The sequence below is a fragment of the Syngnathus acus genome, chromosome 9 (genome assembly GCF_901709675.1).
Source record: "Syngnathus acus chromosome 9, fSynAcu1.2, whole genome shotgun sequence".
In the NCBI taxonomy this organism is placed as follows: domain Eukaryota; kingdom Metazoa; phylum Chordata; class Actinopteri; order Syngnathiformes; family Syngnathidae; genus Syngnathus; species Syngnathus acus.
This window is the reverse complement of record NC_051094.1, coordinates 12,421,370-12,448,122: the sequence shown is the minus strand read 5'-3', so window position 1 is coordinate 12,448,122 and position 26,753 is coordinate 12,421,370. Positions and strand designations below refer to the sequence as shown.

Genomic DNA, 26,753 nt, shown 5'->3' with positions numbered 1-26,753 from the left:
TAGATTTTTGCCCAAGCAGGATACGACAGCCCTGGATTTGGGCTGGTCCAGTGTTGGCCCCGCTTATTTTACTCATGGTGGGGGTCTCTAGTCCTTTTTGTTTGTTGGAACTTATTTTTGCTTGGGCAATATAAAGCTGTGGCATTTTGACTTCACTCCTCTTTGTCTCTGGTGTCCTTTATGTGTTGTGGACTCTTCATGAGTCCGTAATACTCCAAATAAGTCATTCTATAGTGAGTCGTTGGCTATTAGCCAAGGTAATAAAACAGACATCGGACCCATTGTTAGGGTTGATAGATTATTTTGATCGTATGATTATGTTGGAATATAGACTATAATGATGAACCAAACTTGTCCTGTACTCACAACGCAGTAAAATAAAGTGCTTGCACCCTCTGCTTGTTAGATCAGCTGCAGAGAAAGCAATCAAAGTTGTTCTGTTTACATTAGATCGTAAAACACCCCCTGCTCTGATTTGACCAGAGGCCGGGGGGTTCACCAAACCTATCCACTCTCACCCCCACCCTGCTTCTCTCAATAAATGCTAAAAGAGCATACTGTGGTTCTTGCAAATAAGTTAGACCCATCTTTTCTATATGAGAGCAACATCCCCGAATCTTTTTCGGGTGCTGTTATATACATTCAGACTGTACAATGCCATTATATCCCCTTAAAATTTTACGACGCATGTCTTTGCTTCTGCAAATGCCCCTCACCTCCAATAAATTTTGTATTGCTGGACTTTCATTACCTGGAGGTGAAAGGTTCTCAGAAATCTTCATTATGCATTTTTTTTAAAGCACCTAAAACCTTGTTAACATAATTTTGGTACATCTTGTTGATGAAATGTATCTACGCATTGCTGGTGGGAGGAAATGCTTTCGCACGCTGGGCACTTTCCCTCATCATTTGCGATCACAACTCACCCCCGCAGGCACTTGCTACTGACATCAACATGAAGTGTCACAAGAGGCTTCCAAGACATCAATGCCACCAACGTAAGTACTCTTAAGGATGATTTCTAAATTAAGAACAGTTTTGGTACATGCAAGAGAACAGCAACTGCTTATCCACGTACTTATGGCCTTGATTTGCGCATGCATGGAAAAATGGGCAGAAACTTGACTGCTCATTCAAACAGACGTGGAAGCTGAGCTAGCAACTGGCTGGATGCACTCAACTGCATCTGCTAAACATGCAAAATTGCCATGCAGTTGATTTTGTGTGTTTTGGGGAATTATTACGGCAGACTAATTTAGCACTTGCACGTGGGCATATTCAGGCATTTGAGGGCAGACTCATTCATGGGGTCCTCCACATCCCTTTCCTGCAAAATAATCAACTACCGTGTGAATGTGAGAAAATGATCCTATTTCCTCAGCTAGATACAGTCCTTCAAATATTTATTGAGAATTGAAAGACATGTTTCACTGTAAGCTTGTTAAATATGAATCTTGTATTTTATTGCGTATACATATGGAGGAGCACTACACCACTCCGTATGTGACATTAGGTGATAATGGCACAATAAATTATTCTGAGCAAAAGTGCAACCCATTATCAGAATACCCTAATGAAGACAAAGGATTTCTGCCAAAACATGTCAGGTAAATAACAACCTATAAAACCTCTGAGATAGAAGAATTATGAGACTAAGAATACCTTGTGGAATCAGTGACACACAATGTTGTCTAATGTAATACATCATGTGCTATAATGTTCAAAATATATTTTACTGACTTTAATATTCACTATGTAATTACATCTTCTTTCAAAAGCATTTGTCAAAATAACCATAATCCCGCAGATGTGGGGATTTATCATCCCCTAATGCTGCTCATCCTTTTTTATGCTCATCAATGCACACTGAGAAACAAAAAATGTGTTTTTTTCTGGTACAGGTAGAAATAACCCTGATACTTTGCCCAAAAAGATGAGTAGATTAATTCACAATGAATATCATACAATATGTTGATAATTCAGGTGGTTCACTGCTTTTTTTTGCAGTTATGTGACGTTCAAGCTGGGACACTCGTGCACAAGGTGTTTAAATGCTTACCTCATAAATCTGTTCGTCTGTGCCTACATCTGCACATAAAGGTGAAGGGGTTTCCGGTTGAAACACCTTAATATTGTATGTTTCGAATAATACAAATCAGTTGAATCAGATTTTGCTTTCAAACTATAAAACAGGTGGCACAGTGAGCCTGAGTTAACACGTCGCATCACAGTTCAGAGGTGTGGCGTTCGATTCCGGCTCTGGCCTTCCTGTGTGGCGTTTGCATGTTACACTCTACTCTGGTAGATTCCAAAAACATGCAACTCCAAATTGTCTGGAGTTGTACTTGTGAGTGCGGATGGTTGTTCGTCTCTGTGTGCCCTGCGATTGGCTGGCAACCAGTTCAGGGTTTAGCCCGCCGAATGCCCAAAGTCAGCCGGGATAGGCTCCGGCACGCCTGCGACCCTCGTGAAGAAAAGCGGTTCAGATGAAGGATGGATGAATAGATGGATTGTTTTCTAACATGTATAAATACAGCTGTCGTCGATGCCATTCTGCTAATCTTTATGACAAGAAAAATAAAACTGCTGCACGGGCTTTTTGCCTTTGGAAGGAAACCGACATTTATCCACTTTGATCATATGCCAGAACATGTTATCACATACACAAATGCATAAAACCATCTTACATAAAATGGGTAAATTATTTCTGTCTGTTTTCCGATGCAAACATGACTGCAAAAAAGTGCAGCATAAACCGTGTTGGATTTCCTTGGCACCGTACTTATTTATCTTTGACTTTTACTATTAAAGCAATAAAATTAATCACGGAAAGTGTCACTTCTTCTCTTTAAAGTGACTATAATCACAATTTACACTCACTGGCTACAACATGCACACTCTAATGAAATCCACTACAAGAGCTGAAAGTATCATTACATGCCTAGGGAAAAAAAACTGCATACAGTGTTGATGGCACTCAGCTTCCAACCTCCTGAGATGTCAAATACTGGACCAGAATTTCTTCAAAGCCATCTGGAAGTCGTACTACATGGCCTCGCCGAACTTCTCCCATGCCTGTGGGAGCAACCTCTAGAGCTGAATTCCGCTTGGCCTTCTAGTATGTATCAGGAGTCCCACAAGCCAAAAAGGCAGGGAGGACTCCTTCAACTTGACGACATCCCTCACTGCCGGTGTCCACAAACGGGTTTGGGGATTGCAATCACAACACACACAATGCCCACTTTAAGGCCACAGCTTCAGTTGGCCGCTTCAACAATAAAAGTACAGAACATGGTCCACTAAGACGCAACCTCCCCCATCTCTCCCGGGGAAAAAAAAAAGGTGTTAAGGAATAAATAACATGTAATAGAAAGTGACGAAGAATAAATTGTTTGGACAGCCATCTTAGAGAATTTTATCATATATCGCACAAGGCCAAACCATTACATTTATCAGTCTCCTTCATTCCACAAGGGGATAATGTTGCAAATCAAAAGATAATGCAGCAAGCACAAACGTATTATGAGACTTCGACTGACAAACTCATGCTTAATGATAATACAGTACAGCATAATCACCGTTGAAACTGAATAGTCATTGTTTACCCGCTTGGCTGCCTTAGGAAAAAAGGCATTATTATTTTGTTTGACAGGCAAGATATCAAACCGTTTCTGCATACTGGTTGCACAAGGGTTTTAATAAAGACTGCAAGTGGTATGCTGAGGTGAGTATTCTGCCTTATCATGTCAATACTGGAATACTGACAGAAAGAATTTGATTTTATTTTGTAACAAATATTGTGGTTGTAGTTTACGGTGGTAAGAAACTACGCAGCATCTATCTAATGCTGTATTCTGTAGTGATGGGAAAATGAAGCTTCATATTGCTTCATGAACCCGTTTCTTTAGTCTTCTATATGGCACTGTTGGTTTAACTTTTAAGAAATGGGTTTCAGAAATGACCATTTGTGTGCTTTGAGCCTTATGTTGAACAGAGAGTGCCATCTAAAGGGCTCAATCATCTCATGAAATATTTGAAAGGTTCCTTTTACCATCACTAGATAATGTACAGCGCTGTTATTTCCGTAAAAAAGTCTCTGTAAGTGTTGACCATTATATTTATGTGAGAATTAACTAGAGTGACAATCCAAATTTATATCCTTACCACCGGGGAACATGAAGATTCTGCTGCCATTATCGCCCGAGACCCAATTACAATAATGCATCATTTATCGTTACATTCCAGACCACCACCGTAAGAGACAAAATCGGCAAAATAGTGACCAAATATTTATTACATTATTTATCTGTATTTTTAAGATTCATTCAAGGATTCAAAGAATTCTATTGCCATACCGGCATCACACGATATGGTACCAATACAAAACAAAAACACGTATAACACAATACAATGTACAAACTAACTAGATAATGTTATGGTGTTCATACATGAGGTAAATTCACAGTCTTTGCAGGAAAGAAGTATGACTTGGTAAATTGGCTACGATAGACAGTCACTTGTGGGCTTACTCGGGTGAGACAAGCAAAGTGTCGAGCAGACGTACCTCCATTTTTCAGAATTAAATAGCTGGTGGATGAGATGCATGTCATTGGAATTATGTTTTTATTTTCCTTTTTGTTTGCGATCCGAGTCCAAATGATCTACGGCTCACTACTGGGCCGCGGGACCGTCATTGGGGACCACCGCAACAAATATGTTCTCCTTAACCTTGAACTAAATTCCCAAAACATGAGTCAAATTAAATCACTTTGTTCCAAGTGGGAGCAATGGACAACGCTCTGAGAGCAAAATAGCCATAACCGTCCCATAAAATAAAACCACTTAGCCATAAATACTGAAGCATTCATTTGGAGTCTAGACATCAAAACAAAGGCAGGTTAATATTCACTCTCTTTTGCGTTCTGGTCAGATCAAATCATTAGAGGACTATCTGCATTCCAAATAAATTCATACTAGGGATGATTCACATTTTATATTTACACTTTAAGCAAGTATTTCATACGACTGCACGTGATAAACTGAGGTGGTCTATTCACGTGCTCCATGTGTTTTCTGCTGTATATACAGAACATAAATCACAACATATATTTAATATTAGCTACAGGATGCACATACAATATTCCAAGAATGGGAGGATGTTCAGATGTAAAGAGAGCTCCAACAAAGCGGCAGCAAATTGAGTCAAATTTAGAGACTAAATGGCGCCCGACACCAATTTTGTTACTTTATGTCATAAGTAAATATGTCAACTACCTTTGAAACTAGAAAATTGTTGCAGAGATGTGGTCCTTCAATCACTAATTAGAGGTATAGAAAATAGAACTGACATTTATACTGATATGACCTTTCCTCTCACGCGCACCTTGTCTGTGCTATTCAAGCTGCTCCAAATAACAGAAATATTTTGATCAGAATATTTATCAAAATGAGAACATGTAATTTAATGTCTTATTATCAGCATTTTGGAATTTAATAGAAATAGGGGCGGGAAAAGAATGGTAAACTGTTTTTTTTTTTTAATAGATATTGTACGGTTATTTGACCTTTCCCCTTTTACAAAAAGCATCTTGAATCTGTTTTAATCCAATGTAATCCCAAATAATCCTAAAGATTTTCAAGAATGATGACTGAAATGGGGTCACTGAAAAGTGCTTGCATGTACAGATGTCCATCTCCCGCTGTTGAAATATACAGTATCAAGCTATCTCTAGTTCTAGAACATGCAAACTCCACACAGGTAGACCGGAGCTAGAATCAAAACCCGCACCTCAGGACTGAGAGGTGGCTGTGCTAACCAGTGCCACACCATGCTGCCTCAGATGACAACATTATGTAAAAGAAAAAAACTTCTTTAGTGTTCTTAAATGCCTCAGGTGATTGTTTTTTTCACAATATGAGCACTGTTTACAGAGCAGGTTTTTACATACTGCCATGTTATCAACCTTGGCATTGTATATAATTGACCGTAAAAATATATTTTTTTCCTTTCCCTTTTTCTGCTGAAGTATATTTCAGACTCTAGATTTTTAGTTTTACTGATAAAGTACATGAGTTCAATCATTAACTGTATTTTTTACCAATCTTTGCCCCCCTCTTTTTCTATACCATCAAACCTGTATTAATTACTCAGTGTCAATACTTTTGCCACCTTTATAATAAGGATACAATAAAATCCCATTAGTTTAGAAGAAACACTTTTAAGTGTATAGCATTAACAATATAGTATATATTCAAGGATTCAATGATATTATTATATATATTATTATATAAATAAATTATATTCAATGATACACGTGTTCTTAAATTTGCATTCATATATATATTTTTTATTGTTATTTATTTAATTGAAATATTTTCATGCTGCATAAATGTCCCCTTGTTTAGAACTGCAAATGTTGTGTAGCCACTGCTCTCAGCACCAGAGTGCGGGCTTTTCATTCCAGTCCAGTTGCCATGGCAATAACTGAAAAGAATGGGGCTGTATGTCCAACTCTTCATGCTGTGGAAGACTGTGTGTTGAGGATGCGCTTGTATTTTATTTGTTGTACTCTTTCATTATGTGGGCACGCCGACATCAAATCTTTACTATTGACCAGATAGCACACGCTCTAACAACTACACACATCAATGTCCTGCTCTAAATCTGATCTCCTCTCAAACATCGGATTAGTCGAAGAACCAACATGCTTACGTTTGGTCACACAGTACAGCCCAGACAATGAACTACACTGGGGAGGATCAGATTTGTGTGATCCCTTTCGGACACATCGTCTACCTTGAAGGGGCCAAGAGGCCATCTATTTACTCTAGTGCCACTGTATGAAATAGCCTCTGACACTGAATAGCATTTCCATTACAGGGCTCCTCGATAGATAGAAGATAGATATAAAACATTCATTCATTCATCTTCTGAACCGCCTATCCTCACGAGGGTCCAATAATAATAATAATAATAATAATAATAATAATAGAATGATAGCATATATACATCATGATTAGTACTAAAAAATGCATGCATGTAAATGAAGCTGAACAAGTACCTTACTGATAGTTGCAGAGTGCAGCAAATGTGAGCAACAAGACTGAAGGTAAAAAATATTTTGTAGTAGTACATTTCATGGAAGCACTAACAAGAAAACCACTTTGCACCCACTAATGGGTATATTTGCTGCTGTCTTAAATATTAGAGACGAAGCAGATGGTGGCATGAAGAGCCACAGGTAACACTCAGTGCATCATTTTTTTGGCCATGCATCTCTCTCATCACTCACTCAGTATTCTAATCATTGTGGCTTTCAGCCAAACATTGTCATTGCTGTAGTGATTTTGCATGGCACTTGCAAGAGATTAGTTGTCAACAGTTTTTCCCCCTTGGATTTCCTCATTGCAATTAATTGTTAGACTGTGGGCGATGCTATTGTCCTTGTTTGTTTCATGCCTGAGCCAACTACATGATTTTTATTCTCGACAAACTGCTGGCACCTTGAAATGCATCACTACCATGGCAGATGTGATGATGGCATTTCCAAAATATGTCACATCACAATAAAGGACATGTAGTAAATCTCCAAATCAAATATAGTCGCTGTTATGCACAATATTTGGGTAAGAAATGCTTTGCAGCTTTCCTGGTCATCTCTCTGTGTTCTCATCAGAGCACAGATGACCATTTTGTTTTCAGCTAAAATGCGTTTCCATGGGTCCCTGTGCTCATCTCCTCTGTCTCCTTGTATGCCTTCCTCTGCTTAACTAGTTACTCTGCAGTCACATCAGTTTGATGGCCCACTTTATTAAGATAAATGAGTCTTATCTAGCCTGTGTGCATGTCATATAGCCTACTGTAGGTAGGTTCATCAGCTATCACCTTGAGAAGTCCGACAGCATGTCTCTGGGGGTCACCTTGGAGAACAAGTTCCCACTGCCACTGCAAATATTCGGTTAATCTGGCAAACAAGGATGTCTCAGTTAGTCCGTCTGTCTTTTTCGGACAAATCTCACCTCTACGCATTTCCGCTCTCGAAGCCCTGCAGAATTGAGAGACACTAAATGATTGCAATATCCAGTGAGCTCGATTTGATAATTCAACAATGCTCACTAGAGCAACGATAACAGGCAGATTAAAGGCTGACTATTAATCTGCTACATTCACCAATCACATTAACTCCTAAAGAGGTCTCGCCTGAAAGCCGCTGGCTTATTTTTAGCCTGGACAGTGAGGAGACTGTAAAAAGAGCAACTTGTGTCTTAGTCAGACAAAGCTGATTAAAGTTCCTGCACTAATAGAATTACATTGTTTGTTTTGTACGGTTTTAGTTGACTCTGGCCACTTTCATCAAAGCAGTTTCCTGCAGGTCACATTTTCCAGTCACCATGGTCTTGTCAGGCCGCCCCTGGTTTTGCTATTTTTTTTGCCTTTTGAAAAAAGGTTAGTAAAATAAAACAATAAAAAGACAGATTCTGGTTGCAGGAAAGGGGATTGCAGATTTACGATACAGTAAAATTTGAAAGTGGGTTGTGCAAATGCCAAAGGGAGAAAACTATTAAATTTTTGTGAGATCTGGATAAAAATGCAAATAGTTGTAGTCAATATTGCATGAATGGAACAGCCCGTCCTCCAGGATTACAATGACACCTTCTGTTAGTCATCCTCCACGTTGCCTACTAACTGACTGATTTTACGTGTTGTTAGACAAAGAGAGTTTTTCCACAGTGCTTTAGAAACGTCAATCACATCTTTTTTTTTTTTTTTCCCCCTCCCAGTGTCCCTTTGATTTGTAACATGTGACTTGTTTAATCCACATTTTTGTCCGAGTTCCTCTGAGTCACACAATCAACAACCATCAAAGATCAGCACCTGATTTTAGGAAGCCAAGAAAAAGATTGTTGGTGTTAAAAAAAAAAAGAACGCTAAAAAAACCAACAACCACTAAAATGCACCATAACATTCTGTATGGTCATGCTTTACGAACTACAGGAGAAATAGAAAGACTCTTTCCTAATTTGTAAGTACAAAATATATCCTACTGGCCATTGTTGTCACAAGGCATTGATATTCTTAGACACCCTCGTCAAGCAGTGTTCGATGCTTGCATTCTAATTCATGATTTATTTTTGTCTGACAGCTGACATATGGATGTCACCTGCCGAGTGACGATTGTCTCTTCATGCAGGAGGCATGGTGCTGGAGAACTTTGGTTCAAATAAGGCCACCGATCTCATTTCATGGGGCAATGAGATGATTATGGTGGCAGGCCACAGGGGCCTCTGAGATATTAAATGGCTTCCTCAGAACCACAATAAAGACCAACTGGATTTCAGATGAACGGGGAAAAGTGGAGGGAATGAATCGTTTAGAAAATGAGGCAGTGATGACAAAGAAAAAGAAGGATCCAAGTATTATTGAAATTGGAGGAAATTATACCCTTATTTAGACACACATAGATCGACCAGTGGCCGTGTAGAAATGATTGTCAAAGCTAATGTGCAAATTTGTGTGATGTGAAAATCCCAGTCCACTTGAACTGACTTGTCGCTGTGACAATTGACAATATGGTGGACAAATATCTAGTAACCAAATTAATTTTGATTTTGAACGTCAACTTTAAGGCAAATTGTTGAATATCTGGGTGAGAAACCGTTTTCAAGTAAAAGCTACTTTCTTTAAATGTGGAATTTACGAATCCTGTGAAATCAGGTCTTGGGTGGAATTAACATCTCAGATGTAAAAGCATTAATGATGTGAAAGCAAAGAGAAGATTGAAAAATGGTTTTTCTAGATTACACTGCTGAAGGTGATGCACCATTATTCAGAGAGATGTTATTTGGTAGGCGGTATCATTGCAGCATGCGCACACCTTTTTGAGGAAGTAAAACCTCACACCTATCTGCTTCAATTTCAAACTACACTCTGTGGAAAGTGTTGAAAATGGAAGAGGACATGGTGTTCTCAAAGATTTGAGAGTGAACTCATCCAAATTTTTGCCTATTCACCCAGAAGAGAATTTAAAGTCAGACTTGGCTCTTAACGCTCTAGTTATAGGGTAAAAGGACTGAAGTCAGGATTCTCCCAAAAAAAAGAACCTTTCTCAACCATGCTTTATTGGTCCTTCTCCTCCAGAGTTATGCTTGGACACAACATGACCTTCTCTAAACTGTCCACTCAGTGTTGAAAGCATACAATTATCTGCAAAATAAGATTAAGGGGGAACCCAGGTCAAGCTGACCGCTTGAATAATAATACTATTTGGCTATGAGGTGTGTCTCAATAATTTTGTCCACATACGCAACTCCCCCTGAAAGTTTTGTTATGCCAATTGATTTCTCCAATTCAGCAATACCAGTTGAAGTTATATTATATAGTCGTAGAGCACAGCTCCAGTAAATGGGTGGGATGCTGAGCCAAGAAATTGCTAACATTTCCTGTAATATTGCAATAGAGGAATTGTATTTAAAAGAGCAAAGAGGAGTTTCACTTTTGAGTTGCACACTCCAAATTCCTTACAACAGTCACTTCTGAAAGACCAATTAGAAGGACCCTGGAGTCTTGGCTTGACCACAATATGAGGTATGATTCGCCCATTCTTGAAGTTTATTCACTTACTCCTTCACAGGTTAAGCGATTATAGTCATAACATTTTTCATCACTTGCTGGTTTAACTCCATCACCACAAACAGCGAAAAGCATCTGCGGAGTACGTGTGTGCAGGACCCTACACATGCCTTGTTTTCATCAAGTGGCTTTCCTCAGGACGCTCTGGTCTGCTCCCCAACTCCCAACCTTTACCACCCCCGTCCTCACACTAGACCTCGAACTAACCAACTCCTCAGTGGGACTTTTTTCATCCCAGGTGAGACCTCACCACTAAGGCATTCGAAAAAGATATCGGAGCAATTTCAATTGGCTCTTATGGATGTAAACCCCCTGTAGGGATGAGCGCCGCCACCATGCAGTGAAAACTATTTTCACCCAGCAATCTTGTCCTTTCGGTCGAAGCTCATGACCACAGGAGAGAGGGGGAATTTACATCGACCGACTCGCCCTCGGCTCTCACTTAACCACAACAGTTTGCTATTATACATTCACTCCACTGCATTAACTCAAATAACCTTTAGGATAAATTGTACTTTTCAGACTAGGTTTATTGCAACAGACGTTTTTACTTTTATTTCAATACATGTGTAAAGAAAAACGCAATGTTTACCAGCCTGTGTCATAAATAATATTTTCTTACTGGTGGAGTACTTTGCTTACGACTCAGATTTTGCAATCCAGCATTTTTGACTAAGAATGTTTAAATGTCAAAACTGGAAAGCTGCACTGTTCACACAGCCTTGCCCACAATGTACTGTTTTTGAGACTAGCTGTTTGTTTTAACTTCAAATGGGACCTAATTGTGTGAGTGAATTAAGGATAACGACCTGTATGGCTTGGTACAGACAGTAGAGGTAACAGGGTGAAGGTCTTGTGGCTTGATTTTTTTTTTTTTTATCCACAGTACTGTCAGTCTACTATTGCTCTTCAAAAACTCTTTCTTCCTATAATTGCTATTTCTTTTTACTATAAGACCAAGCTTCTTGATGCAATGCAAAAAAAATTGATCTCAATTCGGTATTTCAAATTGCAAAGCTATTAGAAAGATTTTTAACATTGATCGCGCTTCCATATGTTTCATAATGTGGCTTTGCATTAATTTCAGCCGCCACACTGTTCCCATTTCCTTGTAATTGCAAACACACTTGTCTTGGTCTCCCACAATGACAATAAACATCTGCTGTCATTGTCCTGCATTCTAAATCTCATCCATGTCCAATGACTGGAGCCATTCCCAGTGTGCATTGGGTGGAAAGCAGGGGAATCACTGTGGACACACACGCACACACACACATTTGTGTGGGTGTTTTGCTTATTGTTTATCCAGCCCATGTATAATATCAACCAGGTACTTACAATAAGTGTGGGTGTAAACATGTTTAGGTGCCATTTGTTATATGTATGCTCATTGTGAAATCTATTTACATAATGAAGTGCACTTGGAATTTAGACTAGATGCGTGAAAACGGAAGTCAATGAAATTGGCAATATTCTGCACCTCTTGTGGGTTTGATCACAATATTCTCAGAAGTTACAGGAAGACAATATATGTACAAAGACAAACACCCATTTGTACTTCAATCCCAAGGCCTTCATAATTTATCAACAACAAGCATGTCCAAAGTCTGGCCCGGGAGCCTATTGCAATGCGTGTTCAAATTTCATTCATTAAAATAGTTGCTGGAAAACAAGACAACCGATAAAGAAAAATCTATAACGAGCTGAAAGTTGAGTACGGATGACTCAAATGCATACTTGTTGTTCAGTGTGCGTGTGGGCAGGCGGGAGATGCAACAACCACTTGTCAGCACCAAACAACAATGTGGGCTGTCTGTGATGTGTCAGAGTTTTTAAACGGGAATAAAAAAAAAAAAAAACAGCCCAATAATGACAATGATGTAGAGCAGGGGTTTTCAACTGGTTTTGTCCGAGGGATCACCATTATAACCAAGAAGCAACTCAGGAACCACTGCTTTGGCGGAATATTATTATCTTTTGTAGCGAAGAAGGATAGACCTATACAGGCTATTCTTTGGCATCTGTATGTCTATTTTGGGAATCTCAGCTACATTTGACATTGTTTGGATGCGTAAATGGATTCACAAATTAGTCTATCTATCTATCTATCTATCTATCTATCTATCTATCTATCTATCTATCTATCTATCTATCTATCTATCTATCTATCTATCTATCTATCTATCTATCTATCTATCTATCTATCTATCTATCTATCTATCTATCCACCCCCCCTCTCTCTCTCTCTCTTGATCCCTCCCTCCATCCCTCCATCCATCCATCCATCCATCCATCCATCCATCCATCCATCCATCCATCCATCCATCCATCCATCCATCCATCCATCCATCCATCCATCCATCCATCCATCCATCCATCCATCCATGCACCCATATGTCCTTCTATCTCTATCTAAAATTTCTAAAATATCTATCTGTTTAAGTGATGCAGCTCCTGTATGAGAGTTCCAAGGCAATTTGCAGGTGGCCGAAAGTGAAGTGTCCAATGAGTGTGTGGCTCCAGTATAAGTTACTTATCTTGGGTCTGGTAAAATTTCAGGCAACATTAACTTAATGAGCTCAGGCTCAAAGCTGTAGCTTCAGCACTTGATCCTCCCTCTAATCTGCTCCTATAAGGGACCAAATCGGCACCATCACTGACACATGTAGCCAAATGAGATTTCTTTTCAGAGCTTCAACGTTCACATTGCATAATCTGGTGGGAAAATCAAAGATTAGTGTTGCACTTGAACGTCTGGCTGCTATTTTGCCATGTTCAGACTGTTGACTCATATTAACAGGGACTATTTTTCCTGCCCTTCATCCTGTTCAACGATTTTGCCGGTAGTTTTAAAATGACAAACAAAATAATGACCTTGTAAAGCAATTAGTGAACTGAAAGAGAAATTCACGAGTGAATGATCGCTCGTTTAGAATCTGCCATTTAACTGAACTGAAAAAAAAATGCTGCCTTATGTGGAAATTGCTCGCGAAATATAATAGTGGAAATGTTCCTCAATTTGCAATCATTACCACCTTGCTCAAGCACATCAACAGAAATAGTCCACAAAAGTGACTTCAACTGGGTTGCAGCACTGAAACAAAGAGGGAAACACATTTCAAACCGTGTCACCAAATAGTCCAAAATAAAAAAAAGATGTATATATACACATTATATTAAAAATGTATTGTGGGTAACAAAACGTACTGCAGGGAAAAACATCCTCCTTCATGCCAAAATATCTCTGTTGGTAGGACATTACAATCTACATGTACCATGAACTACAATTATCTTATTTAAATACCTAACATTGATCTTGATCAATCAGAATAAGGGGCAAAAAAAAAAAAGGAAACAGGATGAATACTACATTTTAAGCATTGCAATCACATGACCTCCTCGGCCCTCCACAATGGCAGGCTCACACCTATGAGCTCTATGGAAATTGCAATTGACTGTGATACCAAAAAAAGCACAGAGGTCTCACTCTTGTCAAACACGCATGGGTTGCAGGATCAATACAGACTACTGATCTCCAATTGATGAGATGTCTCTGCCCGTGGCTTTGAAAGAATCTCCCCCACTGATTTATTCCTCCAAGGAATGTTGTGTAGAATCCTTGAATATTCGTTCAGACATGTCTCTGTACGTTTATTTTTTTTATTCTTTGTTTAAATTATATCAATTCCAGCACATTCGGCAGCCAGAATAAATGAATACATTTCATTTCTAATGACATCAGGTATAACCAAGGAGACATGATTCCAGAAATTTCAGTTGACTAAGATTTTTCAGAACATTTTAATGTTTTTTTTATTTACTTTTACTTTCGTAAACTATTTTCAAAATAAAAAAATGACTCAAAATCAAGGAAGACTTTTTTGAGGGAACTACGTACCTGTGAAGTCCACCTTTCCATAGTTTTATGATAACATACAGAGAATGAGGAGCTGATTTCCCAGAAAATTATCTTATCATGTGTTTTCCTGTGTGGTCATTTTCAAAGTATACTTTGTGATTTTATGTAAAGGTCCAGACCGTCCAGTGCTTCAAAAGTCATTGTGTTTATGACCAAAACAAGACAATCATGAATTTTCTGGCCTATTGGCTTTCTATAAATTGATTTGTTTTGTTTTGCTTATTTTTCTACTCGGGAAAAATGCCTAGAAGAGATTGTGATTGGAGAGGAATAGGTAGCACTGTGAAACACAGAGTGGGAGTATAAACGGAATGGAGAGTTGAAGAGACAAAAGCCTGAAATCTGAGGTCTGTTTAAATTCTGCTCAGTCATTGCACATCTAATTCTGCCTGGATGAGCAGCCTCACATTCTGTAAACACTATTGTTTTTCCTCTGTGATAGCTCAAATTTATTTTCATTTCTTTGCCAGCACAGAGCTCAGGCTTCTGATTTGCCTGATGTCTGCTCAGTCAAATCTGCTACATTCTACATGTTTGTTACGGAAACACTTCAATGATCAGAGTGTATTACACTTTTCCGAAAGAGGCTTGCAAGAGAAATATTGTCGCTGAACATAGGCGTGATGTTTTTTCTTTGGGTTGAAAAGGTTACATTGGCATCCTGAGTGAGAAAGTTGGGAGATAATTGAAAGAATTCTGCCTGTGCACACCAAATTACACATGCAACTAAAACCTCAACATTTTCCAGCCCAACATTTGTCCTTTTCCATCATTGAAATGATCTTTGTTGCTGGCAACACTTCAAGGAAATACATATAAGAGAATGGATCAGCTCAAATGCAGCAACAATGTGGCTCCACAACAATACTGTTCATAAAAAAACGACTAGAGTTTGAAATTGCCTCAACAGTCTGGAACCTACAGTGTGAAGTTCAAGTTCAAATACTTTGCCCTGGGTTAAACTTTTTCTTTCTTTCGCTATTTTGACTGATGATGGTGGAGATTTGTGCTTCTGTGCCCTCTGGTTCCCTGCTTGTACATGCATCTTTAACTTAACACAGCACAATATTTGCAATTACTAACACTGGCAAGGCCATCATAACAAGGAGAATGCACTGGAGCGCAACAGTAATGCTGCTTGCACTTACACTGCCATAACTGGGAAGGATTTATAGCCCTTTTGGGCTAACCTTTAAGTTCGCTCATCTAATTTTATAGACGTGAATCATAACAGTAGTTATTTTCTGACATGTTTCATATAGAGAAGCTTTGGGACACCCTCTTAATAAATTTACACAGTCTCATTTCCCTTGTGCAAGTGCTCGGTGAATTATATTTTTTTTATTTATCAACACGGCACCTTAGGGTTTTGTGCTGTGAAAATAATTAACCATGATGAAAATGATGTGTTTTGGACACATTTTGAAGGTATCCTGATTGGAAAAAAAAAAGAAGCGAGTAGTAGGAAAGGGCTGGTGTGATTTATCTTCTTCCCCCCCGCCAACAGATGCATGAAAGGATATGTTGGAGCATTGTAGTCTGTTGTCATCTCTTTGCACATAGTATCCTGTCAAATGGGTTTAAAGGTTTTCTTCCTCAGATTTACAACCTTTCTTAGCTGACAACTTGTCGCTGCATCTACAAGAAAAACGAATAGGCTAACATACAGCATATCGATAAGATGTCGATAAAACTGCTACACTGTTTAATTATGTTTCTGTTCTTATTGTCATTTTTCTTTTAGAGAGGACATGTTATGGACAATTGACTTTTTAATGTTTGTTATAAATAATATTGTCTCTAGAGTGTATTCTTACCCATCTAGTGTGAAATTAAACAACCAAGTACTGTCATTTTTTTAGTTATTTTCTTATTTCTAAAAATTCGTCTGAAAGACGTTATACTGTAAAAATAAAACAGTTGGGTGAACTCAAAATTTCAAGGCAACAAAACATTTTACCATTCTAATTTGGGCATTTAAATGAAATGTTATGTTTTTCTGTTGTGAAAATGGGCTTTCCTGCATTTCACAACAAAGAAATAAGTGTTTACAGAATGGCTATTGAACCCCAACCTAACCCCGATAAAAGTAAAAACAACATGCTTACTCCGTCACGCTAACACAAGTGTTGCCTAAAAAAGCAGTAATCTATCATTTTTCTAAATTAAATGATTAAATTATACATTATTTTTTCTACAATTTATGAGACTGTGTAGCTAATTAACTAATCACTCTGAGTTGAATGAAATGACCTAACACATGTCGCTCAACACCTGGAAACTGTTTACATTTGTTTAGAAACTGTTTAGAATTGCAAATTAAGTTGCTGTGTGCCAGTCAATCCTCCCATTGTTTATTCATGCCCCTCCAACTAACTCTTACAATTTGAGAACCCCTAATGTCAAATTAATTGGGTCCGTGTAGTTGACTGCCAGTCATCTTTTTTATTGTGTTAGTTCTCCTTTTATAGTCTTGTGACACATGCATATCAAAAATGTGTCTGTCCTTCCATATACGCGGGTCACCATTTGTCTCGTCCTTCCACTTACACATAAGGAAAATTTCTTTCCGAATTTGGCCATTGAAGTAGACAAAACAATTCCGAGTGGGAATTGATTGAATTACAACAGAAGTGTAGTGGTCTTAAACCCACAGTAGAGACTTTTGCAATTCTCAGCCTCTTCAGATGCAGTGAAGTGTAATAACACTTCACTTTCCTGCTTTAAAATGAGTCTGCAGTACCAGTAAGTGAATGGGCCTCAAGAGGCGGAACAACAGCCGCTTTGTCATATTACTTGAATAATTCCAATTCAATCAATCATATGGATCTGAAGTAATAAGGGAGGAACAGCAGGAAGTGCTTCAAGATGAGTTGAAAAATGAATATCTAGTGTGAACAAAACAACTTCTTCCAGAATGCAGAATATTTTTAGGTTGCATTATTAATTCTGTCTGTGAAGGAAAACTTGTCGTTAAGTGGCAGATAAGCTGTCAAATCCCATTAAAGATGAAGAATCAGTAGCTTAGTGAACACGACTGTTATCAGGGGGAATCCAGGTCATGTGATTGCTGACTGATATGCGAGCTGCGACAGCATAATACGTGATATGGGATCGGCATTTTTGGAAGGTACACATTTTGGCTGAAAATCCTTTTTCAATCCTTGGCCTTAATTTACTGGGGGAAAAAAGCCACCTTTAATACTCTTACTTAGTGCGTGCCAGATGTGATTTCCCAACATCACCGCATCTGTTTAGACTGCAGTCGGTGAGTGCCACTGTTTGCCCGAATGCATTTCATCAGCTGCCAGAAGAAGAAGCAAGCCGCTCGCATTCGGATGCAACAGCAGCGTGTGAGCGTGCGAGAGCCCTCGCTCATTCCGCCACGTATCAAGGCGGCGAATTGCATTACACTCGATTGAGGCCCCTGTCAGTGGACACATTGGTTTCACTGCCTCTTCTATAATGCATTTCTCTTTTAAGACGGATCGTTGAATTGCGTTGTAAAGCTGCGAGCCAATCTATCAGCATGCCTGACACCAAAACTAGATGTGCTCCCTTGAAGTTATTGCACAGAGGAAATGTTTCTGTGGATGAGACATTGGAGCTTCAAAGAGCAAAGCCAAGTGACAAAAAGTGTCGCAAAGTTCAAGATGTACTTTCTTATGGGCAAGTGGATTAACTCATTTGCTTTGGATTGCCGCCATTTGATAAGCAATGGGGGAGGACGTGGAAAGACGTCGTAGTGCATCAACTGGTTGTGGGAGGCGCTAGTTGAATATGTGATTAGCACATTTCTGCTACTGTCACAGATGACGTTCATATATGCAACCTTGTGAAGCTTTTTGTGTACTAATGAGGCGGGCCTGAAACGACAAATACAAGAGCTGCATCAAAAACATGTCTTTGCAAAGAGTAGCCAATCAGTCTTGGTTTTACGAGTTGTATCATCATATTGAGATGTGTTTTAATACAGTAGTTGGACAGTGACTGACTGAAATATTCACGGTATGGACCTCTTTACGGAGTCTTGCCATGGTTGACATCTCAGATGAGACATTTAAATTTTTAGGAATTTTGCTATGACAAAGAACAATTCATTTTATACACCTTCTATTATAAAAGTGTGAAAACATTTGACCTTAGCCCTCAATTATTTTGGTCCTATTGCATCGTACAGAGTTCAACATAAATAAGTTCACTTGAACTGATCTGTGAGATGGTGGTAGTTGCTCATCTGTCAGGAGTCTGGCTTTGGAGTTGGAGAAATGAGTCCTGCAGCTGACACACTGAAAAATGGCAACTAGATGTTGAGAGATGCAAGTCTCTTAATGTTACGGTCCCCTTGAGCAAGGCACTGTCTCCAGCCCTAGTTGAAAGTTTGAGTTCATTTGTCATCATGTTGCTAAAATGAATAACACCAAGGACTAATAAGCTTACTTTTCAAAGGAACTTGACTTGAGAACTATATTTCACTCGAAATGAATTGTATTCTCCTTCAGACAGAAGGCAGTAGGTGCTGAAAGTTTGGAAAATTGTGAAGGACTTTCTCAGTAATGACGCAGATGATCGAAGGCTGCGAAACATTCCTGTTGCACTTGACGAAATTTTGTTTTTAACCTGAGTCAAAGCAAACGATAAAGTGAGCTATGTAAATCTGATTTGATGATGTAGTGTTTCCTGCAGATAAGAGGCGATCGGGAAACATTGTTGTTCTGCGGGCAAATTACAACTCAGCCCTCTTGATGTTTCATTTGAGGGATGTGCCCCCCCCAGCACATCATCCACCTGATTATTGAAATCCTCTCTTTTCACCGCCCGGGGTGTCAGATTTCCATTATCAGAAAATTGGTGTCAGCTGATTGGCCAGTGTCTTCACCGTGTGGCCTTGAAAACTTTGCACCAACGCAAACGACAGACTCACATGATTTGTTTAGAACGGACAGCTTAATTTGATCTTGGCTTTAAGTGAAGGACTAGGTAATCGTCTAATATCAATTGCTTGGCGGAGTTAATGATGTTGTCAATCAGTGCTGACCTCAATTTCACATGGCGGTTTGGAGGTTAACAAAGCAATGACTTTCATCCCTTTTCTCCTTTGCAGCAAAAGGCGTCCTCGGTGATCCACCTGCGACAATCACTTGGCTGCTCGAGTGAGTAATGATCGGTCTGAGACACCGACGGCATCGCATTGTACGAATGCTGTAAACAAGCACATCTAACCTGGAGCGAAAGAACACTTTTATGCGCTGAAGCATGGAGTAACTTTATTGCATATTTTATTACTAGAGACAGATGTAGTGTTTATCACCATCTTATTAGTTCCAATATCATTATAAGAATACTATTGGAACGGATGAGCTTCATGAGTGAAGCTTGTGGTTACGCAACAGTCTTACATTAGTTTGAAACATATTCCACCTCCTCAGAAAAGCAGACATATTAGCGTGAATCATACACATCTCAAGAGTGGGTTTGTTTTGGGGGAGAGCTGAGTTCACACACAGCCATGTATGTGAGGTGGTGACATCTGATTACTGCTAATGACTCCCTCTCCAACAGTTTTAATCAAAGGCTCATCATTATTTCCTGTGTGTGTGTACAGAAGATATTTCTTGTGGTAGAAAAGTTGTTTTTTTAAAGCAAGTAAATGCCGGATGAGTTGATTTGAGCATGATTTACAAGTGGGAATAAATGGTAAACAGGCTAAATGTGGCTTTCATAACACTGGACCTCCTGCCACAATAAGATACGGTAGTTCTCATGTAAATTTATTCAAATCTGCACTGAAGAAAGAGAACAGGTTTTTGTCGTTTTATATGTTTCTTTCCTTAAGCAACAGTTCCTGTGGAACAAAACATCTTGTACTTTTTCACTTGAGCATTCTTTATAGGTGTCTTTTTTATAGCAACACATGACAAGATAGTAAGAACAAAAGTTTGCAATTTCAGAATCAAATGAGAAAGTTGAGCATTAAACTGGTCTTGTTTCTGCAGTTAATCGGATCCTACATTTTGTGTTTCATTAAATTATTTGATGATGTACTAGAATTTAAGCACAGCCAAACTCCCAAGTCAGAAATAATCATCTTTTCAGTGACAGTGGACATCTGTTTTATATATTATATGTCATTAGTCGGGTCATGTTGAGCTGGAGCCTTTTCCAACTGACTTTTGGGAGACACCCTGGACTATTTGTCAGCCAATTGCAGTGGTTCAATTCCATGTTCAAATTTAACAAAATTAATGTAACATGTAATTTGTTGAAGATCCAAACAAAACATATTATTTTAATTAGATATGATGTTATATTATATTATATTATATTATATTATATTATATTATATACTCCACAAAGAATAACCACCTTAATAGATACGTATGTTGGGTTTTATTTTTGTAGACAGAGCATGTGCGCTCTAGCGTAAAAACTGGCACATCTTGATTTTTGGGGTGGAACGTGCTCACATCACAGGGGTGATCTTATCAACACACTTTGCACGCATCTATTTCCTGCATGGACCCATACGGGTCAGTCCTGCGCTCACCATGTAGACTGTGCTCCTCATCTACGCTGAATTTAGAGAGAATGAAAGGAGTGGCTTCCGTTGACCGGGAAGCAAATCAACCCTGTTCACACCCTCAACTAAATGCGTACATCTACAAAAAAAATCCTCAACCCATGCTCACAGTTACACCGCAATTTAAAAAATTGTCTCAAGACCTGTCTGACAATATCTGTCAAGACTCAACATGAGGCATAAAACTGCCTACTAATAAGCTGTGAATTGCTTCTCATTACACGGGCATTTAAAGGCTCTGTTCTCACCAAGGTAGGTTGTTGATTAATCGATTTGATCAATTTACGGGTTAATTGCTCAGGATATTTTTTCTGGAAACTAATTTTGTTTTTTGTTTTTGTATCATCAAAATTGTGTCCCCGCTGCAGAGAGGAGAATGCTTACAAAAGCACAGCCAGTGTTGTCTCATTAACTCCTTGAATAGACACATTTTCTCTTGTATTTTTGTGCATGACAAGGAAGGAGGCAGACGAAAGCAATCACAGGGAAAATGACAAAGACACAATGCTCATTTATTGTATATGTTGGAAACTTTTGACCCGAGGTACGTGCTTCGAAGCCTTGGTGGCTGTACAACTAACTCTCCATAAGACAAGAGCTTGAGTGGACCTGTCTAATCATGCTGTTTAACTGCTTATTTAGTCAAAATGTTCATTTTTCGCAATTTAAATTTTAACATTGTCTTTAAGTATATGTATTGACAAAAAAAAAAACCAAGTATTTCTATTATTTGTGGGGAAGTTGATGTAAGTAAATGCTCATGGGGACAAAACTGTTTTGGAGCTTGTTTGGTGTCAGGAGATATAAAGTAAATCCCACAATGGCAAAAAGCAACACTTATTTTGAATAATGTCTCCGTCTATTGCTTTTTCCCCAAAAACAGTTTAAATTCAGATTTTTCTGAATAAAATCAACTTCCCCCCAAAAAAACATTTCATTTCAAGGACATCGCTGCGCCTGAGCTCAAGGCCACGTAAAAATAGTATATTTCCTCGTCGTCTTATGAGTTTTGTGAAACTAGCAAAATCAACTTAAATCTACCAAGTGACGAGGATGCCTGCCCTCTGTGGATTTTTGCAGTGGCCTGTACAAGCTGCTGTCTGGGCGAGTCAGAGCAGAATATTGTGAAGGCTGATATTTGTTTCTCATTCCTGACATATTAAATCATCTACAGCTTGCATCTAGTGCCCAAAGAACAACAAGCAAATACTTGGCCAATATAACAGGCACACTGCTGCATGTTCCAGGCAAACACTCCTTTTTTTATATACCCAAAAGAAGGACACGTGTTGCCACATTTATGCCCAAGCTTTGGGGCAGGGATAAAATAAAGTATTAGAATTATATTAGAGTTTGTTCCCTGCTCATTATGAGGTTGCATAAAATCACGCGCACACACACTCACACGCACGCACACACACATAAAGTCATGCTTGAGATGTCTGCAAAATTGCATTACCAAATAGCAAGTTTCATTTGCATAGGCTGACATAGTGCTGAGATGGAATGATTGACTGGTAAATGGCTACATTTGACAAATGGAACTATCCATAGTTCTGAAACCAGAACACATACTTGTAAAGCTTTTATGAAGGTGGCATACATTAGCCGACAATTCTTTTTTTTTTTTTGGAGATTGGAGTAATGGCTACTATTTTTGTATGACAAGTTTAACTTTAGAACTGGGATCTCAGACATTTTGGAGTTCCAAATCATTCAAAGCAATAGAAAGGGAAAACAATGGAAAGCATGTTGAGGCATGCTCACTGTTTCACATCACTGTTTATTTTGTCACAGCCTTGACATTTCTCTGTGAAGTCAATTTGAGTAAGGCTTTGCTGTTGAATCAGACAGCATTCACGACATTCGATTTGGCGTTCAAGAAATTCTCACTTAAAATTGAAAGAGGTCCACTTCAGTATTTGTAAGTCGCGGTCATGAACATCCTTATATAAATTAATAATAAATAATTATAGACAGTGTATGTCTCAAAGTGCCACAATAGGTAGAATTGTAAAATACACAAACTAGATTTATTGATAATATTTGTACTGAACTTAAAAGACGATGAACACTTTGTACATTTGTGTTCATTTGTTTTTTTTGAACAAAAGATCCGAGTATCACAACTAAATTCAGTAAACATTAAAGGACTCGCTGCATCCTTTCTTGACAAACTACAGTTGACCTCAGCACACTGAGCTAATGTTCACAACAAAATATATTCGATACCTCATTTCTTGACTGTTCATCATTTTAAAAGCGCAATGTTTGTTTGTTTACCAGGAACTTCCTCCCTATCCTCTTTCCTGTTTCTCCAGTCGTAAAGTTACACTGAGCAAACAATTTGATTGGCTGAATCGTGTCACACCCACACAGACCGACGATGAAGGTAGTGCTGCTTTAGTCCATTAAAATGAAGATACTGAAAAGCTTCTACTTAATCAATAAACTTGGTCAACGGGAAGCTTCTTCAATCTGTCTTTTTTTTCTTCGGTTAGACACCACTATATACATGTGTTGTTTTTAATGTCTCGGTCTAGTGCTGACTCTGTTTTAATGAATAAATTCCTCGAAGCCTCATTGATATTTTGTCTGTCAACAGAGGATCCACCCCTACAAGCTGAAGGAGTACACTGACTGAATGAAATGCCACAAAAAGCAGTTCTCCTCGAGTGAATTAATTGCATTGTTGTTTTTGAACCTCTTTTCATATTTTAATAGTTTTATTTAATGTCGTTGTTGGACAATGACTGAATTTGCATAAACAGCCAAGACCGTATTTTGTATGCCCTAATGAAATTAGTCATTCATCAGTTACTCAGAATGTTTTTTTTCCACTGAATACTTGTTTACTCTTCCTCAAGTACTTTTTATCTCTACTTGAGTCCTAATAAACTAAAGTAAGAGTACTCTTATCTTGAGTATAGGGCTGAGCGAGTAATTCCAATAATGCGATCAGAAAAATGCATCGACTCTGCCTCGATGATTTAAGAAGCTGCGTAAACATATGCCTGGAACTATGTATGGTGTTTATCGTATGTTTCCGCCTATGTTTCAGGATAAACTTTAATTTACTCAGGTATTTTATGTTTGAATTTTTAATGGTCAGCTTTTACAATGTTACAGTGTTGGTTGTGCAGTAAAGAATACATACAAGAGTACAAAATCTTGAGTAATGTCTTAATTTTCTAAAAAAATGACAACCGATTATTTGATTAATTGATGTAAATAATCACTAGATTACTCAAACACAAAAATAATCAATAGCTGCACCCTTTGCACTTGAGTACAAGTCTACCCACCTCTGTGGACCAATCTCATTACCTTTCCATATTCAGTTCCTTTTATTTTAATGGCTGGGCTTCCAAATAGTTTTGTTCACAGCATTCCTTTTTTGTCATGTAAATTATTGTTGAGCAATAGCTATGCTCACTCTGTTGATGAATGCCGTTTCTTTTCAAGCCTCCAAGCACCTCGCTGAGTGAGATAAAGGTTTTTTTTTCCTATAATATTATCTGCGCTACCTTTGCAGGGGTTGATCTGTGGGTGGACATCAACGAGACTGCAGCTGCTGTTTGAGCGCGGGAGTGAATGTGCCACAAGACTGTGGATCTCCGCGGTTCAAAGTGTTGATCAGATTCAACATTGTTCAGTTTGAGCTTACAGTGTGCGGGTCAGCCTGCTGGTGGAAATCCATGGCAACGTTTAAATGAGAATGCGAGTCAGGCTTCAATTTCAATATCTACACTTTGCCCATCATACACCAGCTATGCGTTTGACAGGAAAAAAAAAACAAAGAAGAGGAGGATTATTTATGACTCGGATGCACCCTGTCTCTCACTTTCATCCATTTTGACATGCTGTGTGCCATTTGATTCCTGTGAAAAGTCATCCTCGTGGGTTTTATTGTGACACAGACCTTAAATGCACTTTGCATGCTGTCATACAACACCGTGTTCTGATGCAAGTCCCAGTGGGCAAAAAACAGGAACCTCAAAGGGATCGGAAGGTTTCGATGGCCCTGGATAATGCAGCATTATATGGTGACCGTGTAATTCCAGCACAAATCCTGACCACGTTAAGACAGTCTGTCTCTGTTGTGCGTTGCTGCATTTCCAATAGTTGGTGCCAAATGTGGCGATGGGAGAAAAAAAAAATCCCATTACATCTTTAACAGCTTGGGTTGCTCCCTTGAGCTGTAGAGGGCAAGGAATAACAAAGCTGAGGGAAGTCGCGGCTCCTTACCTCTGATGGGCTATTAGTTATTCTAGTGAGCAGGAGCCCCATTAGGTCTGCCATTTAATGCTCCCATGCCACAGTCACACATGAAAGCTGCAAGATTGAAAAGGTAGCCATTTTACCTCAAGCATCCCTTGTATTTGGAAAAATGCTTTGCCACAGATATCTGACATGGAGCTGATTTAGCTGCTTGTGTACTTATGCGTCACCTGTCATATTAGTGGAAGCCACGATGCACAACTTGACTGGATTTACTCTGCACGTTTTAGTATGTGATTTCATTTACTTTCATGACCCATCAGTGTGTTTATGTACATATATTGAACGCCTGAATCTATCCACACACACACCCAAAAGCCAGATACTGCACTCCAGTACAAAAACTTAAGTCAACTTGCTGGGCAACAAATCATGTCTGGCCATTGACTGTTTTGGATTTCAAATTACATACAAAAGTGGTGTTTATGACACAGTATACCGTTACTGTGTACTGAATACGTGTTTGTGATGAAACTCGAGGAGGACACAAGTCGATCATATATATGCTCAGCCATGATCCTAGCGATATCAATCATCCCTGGCACAGTGTCTCTAAATACCACTCAACTCAATGATGATAAAACAAAAGAAGACAGATGTGTAGAACATGCAGGAAAAAAAAAACTAAGCATGAGTAAATTGAAGAACTTCAGTCTCGATCTCTCGGTGCCAGATAGTGATTTAAAATCACTCACCTAAAAGAGCCGACCGAGTCTTAGTATCCAAAGTTTGTGCAGTGTATGCGATGGCATATACGAGTTCATTCATCAAGGAAACGCATCTGGTGATGGTACACAAGGGCACATCTTAAAGGCCAAAATGCAAATGGCACTTCTCATTCAACTGCGAGCCTGCACTGACTGAATTTAGTGAATCCCTGGCAATAGGCAATGACATAAGTAGGTGATTGCTCGAGTCATTACTGGAGAATGCAATCTATGCTGCCAATAAATGTGATTATACTTACTTTGCCACTTTGGTCTTATTTACATATGCAACACGACAGAAAAATGGTGTGGATTTACATGGCAGGTGTGTTTGCCACCGAGGTAACAAACACACTGGATAGCAGAAGACCACCTGCACAGTGACTCGATCTCATACATTTTCATTATTCCATTGGGGGACAGCAGCCATTGGTAAATAAATAACACACTGGCTGACAAGATCAGGATACATCAATTGCCTCTTGATGTCAAGAATGAAGGATTAAGATACTTTGTGTATAATTTACTTTGCGTGTGGCCCAGGATGTGGAGCTGCTTCTTGGACTGCCACTAATTGGAATGACATTCTAGCAATAAAACAGCTTGACTCGGAATCACAGCTTGGAAGAATTTCAA

At 38.8% G+C, this 26,753-nt stretch overlaps 1 protein-coding gene across 2 annotated transcripts in view; it reads right to left on the bottom strand.

Annotated features, from left to right (window-relative positions):
- The window catches only part of LOC119126601 (leucine-rich repeat transmembrane neuronal protein 4), a 34,792-nt gene that overhangs the window by 5,338 nt on the left and 2,701 nt on the right, over positions 1–26,753 (bottom strand). The window lies entirely within an intron of this gene.